Source organism: Lutjanus erythropterus, chromosome 17 (assembly GCF_056507025.1).
Source record: "Lutjanus erythropterus isolate fLutEry1 chromosome 17, fLutEry1.hap2, whole genome shotgun sequence".
In the NCBI taxonomy this organism is placed as follows: domain Eukaryota; kingdom Metazoa; phylum Chordata; class Actinopteri; order Lutjaniformes; family Lutjanidae; genus Lutjanus; species Lutjanus erythropterus.
Window position 1 is genome coordinate 32106422 of NC_139333.1, and position 7762 is coordinate 32114183.

Consider the following 7762-nt stretch of genomic DNA (forward strand, 5'->3'; position numbering starts at 1 on the left):
GAATCTCTACGAGGTCGGGAAGTGGGTCAACCAGAACCTCGAGGACTCTGGTGCATACCTCGACAGGTTTCGGGGGATAACTTTTGAAGGGATGGTGGTAGAGACTTGAAACCAAGCTCTGCACCCCCATTTTCGAACATTCCGGATCCAACGGTGCCACCCTCGCGTCTCTACGAGGTCGGGAAGTGGGTCAACCAGAACCTTGAAGACTCTGGTGCATACCTCGACGGGTTTTTGGAGGATAACGTTTGAAGGAAAGGTGGTAGAGACGTGAAACTAAGCTCTGCACCCCCATTTTCGGACATTCCGGATCCAACGGTGCCACCCTCGAGTCTCTACGAGGTCGGGAAGTGGGTCAACCAGAACCTCGAGGACTCTGGTGCATACCTCGACAGGTTTCGGGGGATAACTTTTGAAGGGATGGTGGTAGAGACTTGAAACCAAGCTCTGCACCCCCATTTTCGGACATTCCGGATCCAACGGTGCCACCCTCGAGTCTCTACGAGGTCGGGAAGTGGGTCAACCAGAACCTCGAGGACTCTGGTGCATACCTCGACAGGTTTCGGGGGATAACTTTTGAAGGGATGGTGGTAGAGACTTGAAACCAAGCTCTGCACCCCCATTTTCGGACATTCCGGATCCAACGGTGCCACCCTCGAGTCTCTACGACGTCGGGAAGTGGGTCAACCAGAACCTTGAAGACTCTGGTGCATACCTCGACGGGTTTTTGGAGGATAACGTTTGAAGGAAAGGTGGTAGAGACGTGAAACTAAGCTCTGCACCCCCATTTTTGGACATTCCGGATCCAAGGGTACCACCATCGAGTCTCTACAAGGTTGGGAAGTGGGTCAACTAGAACCTCGAGGACTCTGGTGCATACCTGGACGGGTTTTTGGAGGATAACGTTTGAAGTGAATGTGGTACAGACTTGAAAGCAGGCTCTGCACCCCCATAACTTTGTCTGCACACACACACACACACACACACACACACACACACCCACAACACACATACACACATACACAAGTGAACACATCAGAATGTTAGGTGGCTGTGATGTCATCAAAGGCAACGTGATGACGTCACAGACACTGTGCTTTGATCTAGCATGGGCTCTGTGATGCCATCAGTGTTAGGTTATAACCCTAGCACCATGTCATTATCATACCTCCACTGGTTTTCGGGGGATAACTTTTGAAGGGATGGTGGTAGAGACTTGAAACCAAGCTCTGCACCCCCATTTTCGGACATTCCGGATCCAACGGTGCCACCCTCGAGTCTCTACGAGGTCGGGAAGTGGGTCAACCAGAACCTCGAGGACTCTGGTGCATACCTCGTCAGGTTTCGGGGGATAACTTTTGAAGGGATGGTGGTAGAGACTTGAAACCAAGCTCTGCACCCCTATTTCTGGACATTCCGGATCCAACGGTGCCACCCTCGCGTCTCTACGACGTCGGGAAGTGGGTCAACCAGAACCTTGAAGACTCTGGTGCATACCTCGACGGGTTTTTGGAGGATAACGTTTGAAGGAAAGGTGGTAGAGACGTGAACCTAAGCTCTGCACCCCCATTTTTCGACATTCCGGATCCAAGGGTACCACCATCGAGTCTCTACAAGGTTGGGAAGTGGGTCAACTAGAACCTCGAGGACTCTGGTGCATACCTGGACGGGTTTTTGTGGAATAACTTTTGAAGTGAATGTGGTACAGACTTGAAAGCAGGCTCTGCACCCCCATAACTTTGTCTGCACACACACACACACACACACACACACCCACACCCACAACACACATACACACACACACAAGTGAACACATCAGAATGTTAGGTGGCTGTGATGTCATCAAAGGCAACGTGATGACGTCACAGACACTGTGCTTTGATCTAGCATGGGCTCTGTGATGCCATCAGTGTTAGGTTATAACCCTAGCACCATGTCATTATCATACCTCCACTGGTTTTCGGGGGATAACTTTTGAAGGGATGGTGGTAGAGACTTGAAACCAAGCTCTGCACCCCCATTTTCGGACATTCCGGATCCAACGGTGCCACCCTCGAGTCTCTACGAGGTCGGGAAGTGGGTCAACCAGAACCTCGAGGACTCTGGTGCATACCTCGACAGGTTTCGGGGGATAACTTTTGAAGGGATGGTGGTAGAGACTTGAAACCAAGCTCTGCACCCCCATTTCTGGACATTCCGGATCCAACGGTGCCACCCTCGCGTCTCTACGAGGTCGGGAAGTGGGTCAACCAGAACCTTGAAGACTCTGGTGCATACCTCGACGGGTTTTTGGAGGATAACGTTTGAAGGAAAGGTGGTAGAGACGTGAAACTAAGCTCTGCACCCCCATTTTTGGACATTCCGGATCCAAGGGTACCACCATCGAGTCTCTACAAGGTTGGGAAGTGGGTCAACTAGAACCTCGAGGACTCTGGTGCATACCTGGACGGGTTTTTGTGGAATAACTTTTGAAGTGAATGTGGTACAGACTTGAAAGCAGGCTCTGCACCCCCATAACTTTGTCTGCACACACACACACACACACACACACACACACCCACACCCACAACACACATACACACACACACAAGTGAACACATCAGAATGTTAGGTGGCTGTGATGTCATCAAAGGCAACGTGATGACGTCACAGACACTGTGCTTTGATCTAGCATGGGCTCTGTGATGCCATCAGTGTTAGGTTATAACCCTAGCACCATGTCATTATCATACCTCCACTGGTTTTCGGGGGATAACTTTTGAAGGGATGGTGGTAGAGACTTGAAACCAAGCTCGGCACCCCCATTTTCGGACATTCCGGATCCAACGGTGCCACCCTCGAGTCTCTACGAGGTCGGGAAGTGGGTCAACCAGAACCTTGAAGACTCTGGTGCATACCTCGACGGGTTTTTGGAGGATAACGTTTGAAGGAAAGGTGGTAGAGACGTGAAACTAAGCTCTGCACCCCCATTTTCGGACATTCCGGATCCAACGGTGCCACCCTAGAGTCTCTACGACGTCGGGAAGTGGGTCAACCAGAACCTCGAGGACTCTGGTGCATACCTCCACAGGTTTCGGGGGATAACTTTTGAAGGGATGGTGGTAGGGACTTGAAACCAAGCTCTGCACCCCCATTTTCGGACATTCCGGATCCAACGGTGCCACCGTCGAGTCTCTACGACGTCGGGAAGTGGGTCAACCAGAACCTCGAGGACTCTGGTGCATACCTCGACGGGTTTTTGGAGGATAACGTTTGAAGGAAAGGTGGTAGAGACGTGAAACTAAGCTCTGCACCCCCATTTTTGGACATTCCGGATCCAAGGGTACCACCATCGAGTCTCTACAAGGTTGGGAAGTGGGTCAACTAGAACCTCGAGGACTCTGGTGCATACCTCGACGGGTTTTTGTGGAATAACTTTTGAAGTGAATGTGGTACAGACTTGAAAGCAGGCTCTGCACCCCCATAACTTTGTCTGCACACACACACACACACACACACACACACACACACCCACACCCACAACACACATACACACACACACAAGTGAACACATCAGAATGTTAGGTGGCTGTGATGTCATCAAAGGCAACGTGATGACGTCACAGACACTGTGCTTTGATCTAGCATGGGCTCTGTGATGCCATCAGTGTTAGGTTATAACCCTAGCACCATGTCATTATCATACCTCCACTGGTTTTCGGGGGATAACTTTTGAAGGGATGGTGGTAGAGACTTGAAACCAAGCTCTGCACCCCCATTTTCGGACATTCCGGATCCAACGGTGCCACCCTCGAGTCTCTACGAGGTCGGGAAGTGGGTCAACCAGAACCTCGAGGACTCTGGTGCATACCTCGACAGGTTTCGGGGGATAACTTTTGAAGGGATGGTGGTAGAGACTTGAAACCAAGCTCTGCACACCCATTTTCGGACATTCCGGATCCAACGGTGCCACCCTGGAGTCTCTACGAGGTCGGGAAGTGGGTCAACCAGAACCTCGAGGACTCTGGTGCATACCTCGACAGGTTTCGGGGGATAACTTTTGAAGGGATGGTGGTAGGGACTTGAAACCAAGCTCTGCACCCCCATTTTCGGACATTCCGGATCCAATGGTGCCACCCTTGCGTCTCTACGAGGTCGGGAAGTGGGTCCACCAGAACCTTGAAGACTCTGGTGCATACCTCGACGGGTTTTTGGAGGATAACGTTTGAAGGAAAGGTGGTAGAGACGTGAAACTAAGCTCTGCACCCCCATTTTCGGACATTCCGGATCCAAGGGTACCACCATCGAGTCTCTACAAGGTTGGGAAGTGGGTCAACTAGAACCTCGAGGACTCTGGTGCATACCTCGACGGGTTTTTGTGGAATAACTTTTGAAGTGAATGTGGTACAGACTTGAAAGCAGGCTCTGCACCCCCATAACTTTGTCTGCACACACACACACACACACACACACACACCCACACCCACAACACACATACACACACACACAAGTGAACACATCAGAATGTTAGGTGGCTGTGATGTCATCAAAGGCAACGTGATGACGTCACAGACACTGTGCTTTGATCTAGCATGGGCTCTGTGATGCCATCAGTGTTAGGTTATAACCCTAGCACCATGTCATTATCATACCTCCACTGGTTTTCGGGGGATAACTTTTGAAGGGATGGTGGTAGAGACTTGAAACCAAGCTCTGCACCCCCATTTTCGGACATTCCGGATCCAACGGTGCCACCCTCGAGTCTCTACGAGGTCGGGAAGTGGGTCAACCAGAACCTTGAAGACTCTGGTGCATACCTCGACGGGTTTTTGGAGGATAACGTTTGAAGGAAAGGTGGTAGAGACGTGAAACTAAGCTCTGCACCCCCATTTTCGGACATTCCGGATCCAACGGTGCCACCCTAGAGTCTCTACGACGTCGGGAAGTGGGTCAACCAGAACCTCGAGGACTCTGGTGCATACCTCGACAGGTTTCGGGGGATAACTTTTGAAGGGATGGTGGTAGGGACTTGAAACCAAGCTCTGCACCCCCATTTTCGGACATTCCGGATCCAACGGTGCCACCGTCGAGTCTCTACGACGTCGGGAAGTGGGTCAACCAGAACCTCGAGGACTCTGGTGCATACCTCGACGGGTTTTTGGAGGATAACGTTTGAAGGAAAGGTGGTAGAGACGTGAAACTAAGCTCTGCACCCCCATTTTCGGACATTCCGGATCCAAGGGTACCACCATCGAGTCTCTACAAGGTTGGGAAGTGGGTCAACTAGAACCTCGAGGACTCTGGTGCATACCTCGACGGGTTTTTGTGGAATAACTTTTGAAGTGAATGTGGTACAGACTTGAAAGCAGGCTCTGCACCCCCATAACTTTGTCTGCACACACACACACACACACACACACACACCCACACCCACAACACACACATACACACACACACAAGTGAACACATCAGAATGTTAGGTGGCTGTGATGTCATCAAAGGCAACGTGATGACGTCACAGACACTGTGCTTTGATCTAGCATGGGCTCTGTGATGCCATCAGTGTTAGGTTATAACCCTAGCACCATGTCATTATCATACCTCCACTGGTTTTCGGGGGATAACTTTTGAAGGGATGGTGGTAGAGACTTGAAACCACGCTCTGCACCCCCATTTTCGGACATTCCGGATCCAACGGTGCCACCCTCGAGTCTCTACGAGGTCGGGAAGTGGGTCAACCAGAACCTCGAGGACTCTGGTGCATACCTCGACAGGTTTCGGGGGCTAACTTTTGAAGGGATGGTGGTAGAGACTTGAAACCAAGCTCTGCACCCCCATTTTCGGACATTCCGGATCCAACGGTGCCACCCTGGAGTCTCTACGAGGTCGGGAAGTGGGTCAACCAGAACCTCGAGGACTCTGGTGCATACCTCGACAGGTTTCGGGGGCTAACTTTTGAAGGGATGGTGGTAGGGACTTGAAACCAAGCTCTGCACCCCCATTTTCGGACATTCCGGATCCAACGGTGCCACCGTCGAGTCTCTACAACGTCGGGAAGTGGGTCAACCAGAACCTCGAAGACTCTGGTGCATACCTCGACGGGTTTTTGGAGGATAACGTTTGAAGGAAAGGTGGTAGAGACGTGAAACTAAGCTCTGCACCCCCATTTTCGGACATTCCGGATCCAAGGGTACCACCATCGAGTCTCTACAAGGTTGGGAAGTGGGTCAACTAGAACCTCGAGGACTCTGGTGCATACCTCGACGGGTTTTTGTGGAATAACTTTTGAAGTGAATGTGGTACAGACTTGAAAGCAGGCTCTGCACCCCCATAACTTTGTCTGCACACACACACACACACACACACACACACCCACACCCACAACACACATACACACACACACAAGTGAACACATCAGAATGTTAGGTGGCTGTGATGTCATCAAAGGCAACGTGATGACGTCACAGACACTGTGCTTTGATCTAGCATGGGCTCTGTGATGCCATCAGTGTTAGGTTATAACCCTAGCACCATGTCATTATCATACCTCCACTGGTTTTCGGGGGATAACTTTTGAAGGGATGGTGGTAGAGACTTGAAACCAAGCTCTGCACCCCCATTTTCGGACATTCCGGATCCAACGGTGCCACCCTCGAGTCTCTACGAGGTCGGGAAGTGGGTCAACCAGAACCTTGAAGACTCTGGTGCATACCTCGACGGGTTTTTGGAGGATAACGTTTGAAGGAAAGGTGGTAGAGACGTGAAACTAAGCTCTGCACCCCCATTTTCGGACATTCCGGATCCAACGGTGCCACCCTAGAGTCTCTACGACGTCGGGAAGTGGGTCAACCAGAACCTCGAGGACTCTGGTGCATACCTCGACAGGTTTCGGGGGATAACTTTTGAAGGGATGGTGGTAGGGACTTGAAACCAAGCTCTGCACCCCCATTTTCGGACATTCCGGATCCAACGGTGCCACCGTCGAGTCTCTACGACGTCGGGAAGTGGGTCAACCAGAACCTCGAGGACTCTGGTGCATACCTCGACGGGTTTTTGGAGGATAACGTTTGAAGGAAAGGTGGTAGAGACGTGAAACTAAGCTCTGCACCCCCATTTTCGGACATTCCGGATCCAAGGGTACCACCATCGAGTCTCTACAAGGTTGGGAAGTGGGTCAACTAGAACCTCGAGGACTCTGGTGCATACCTCGACGGGTTTTTGTGGAATAACTTTTGAAGTGAATGTGGTACAGACTTGAAAGCAGGCTCTGCACCCCCATAACTTTGTCTGCACACACACACACACACACACACACACACCCACACCCACAACACACACATACACACACACACAAGTGAACACATCAGAATGTTAGGTGGCTGTGATGTCATCAAAGGCAACGTGATGACGTCACAGACACTGTGCTTTGATCTAGCATGGGCTCTGTGATGCCATCAGTGTTAGGTTATAACCCTAGCACCATGTCATTATCATACCTCCACTGGTTTTCGGGGGATAACTTTTGAAGGGATGGTGGTAGAGACTTGAAACCACGCTCTGCACCCCCATTTTCGGACATTCCGGATCCAACGGTGCCACCCTCGAGTCTCTACGAGGTCGGGAAGTGGGTCAACCAGAACCTCGAGGACTCTGGTGCATACCTCGACAGGTTTCGGGGGCTAACTTTTGAAGGGATGGTGGTAGAGACTTGAAACCAAGCTCTGCACCCCCATTTTCGGACATTCCGGATCCAACGGTGCCACCCTGGAGTCTCTACGAGGTC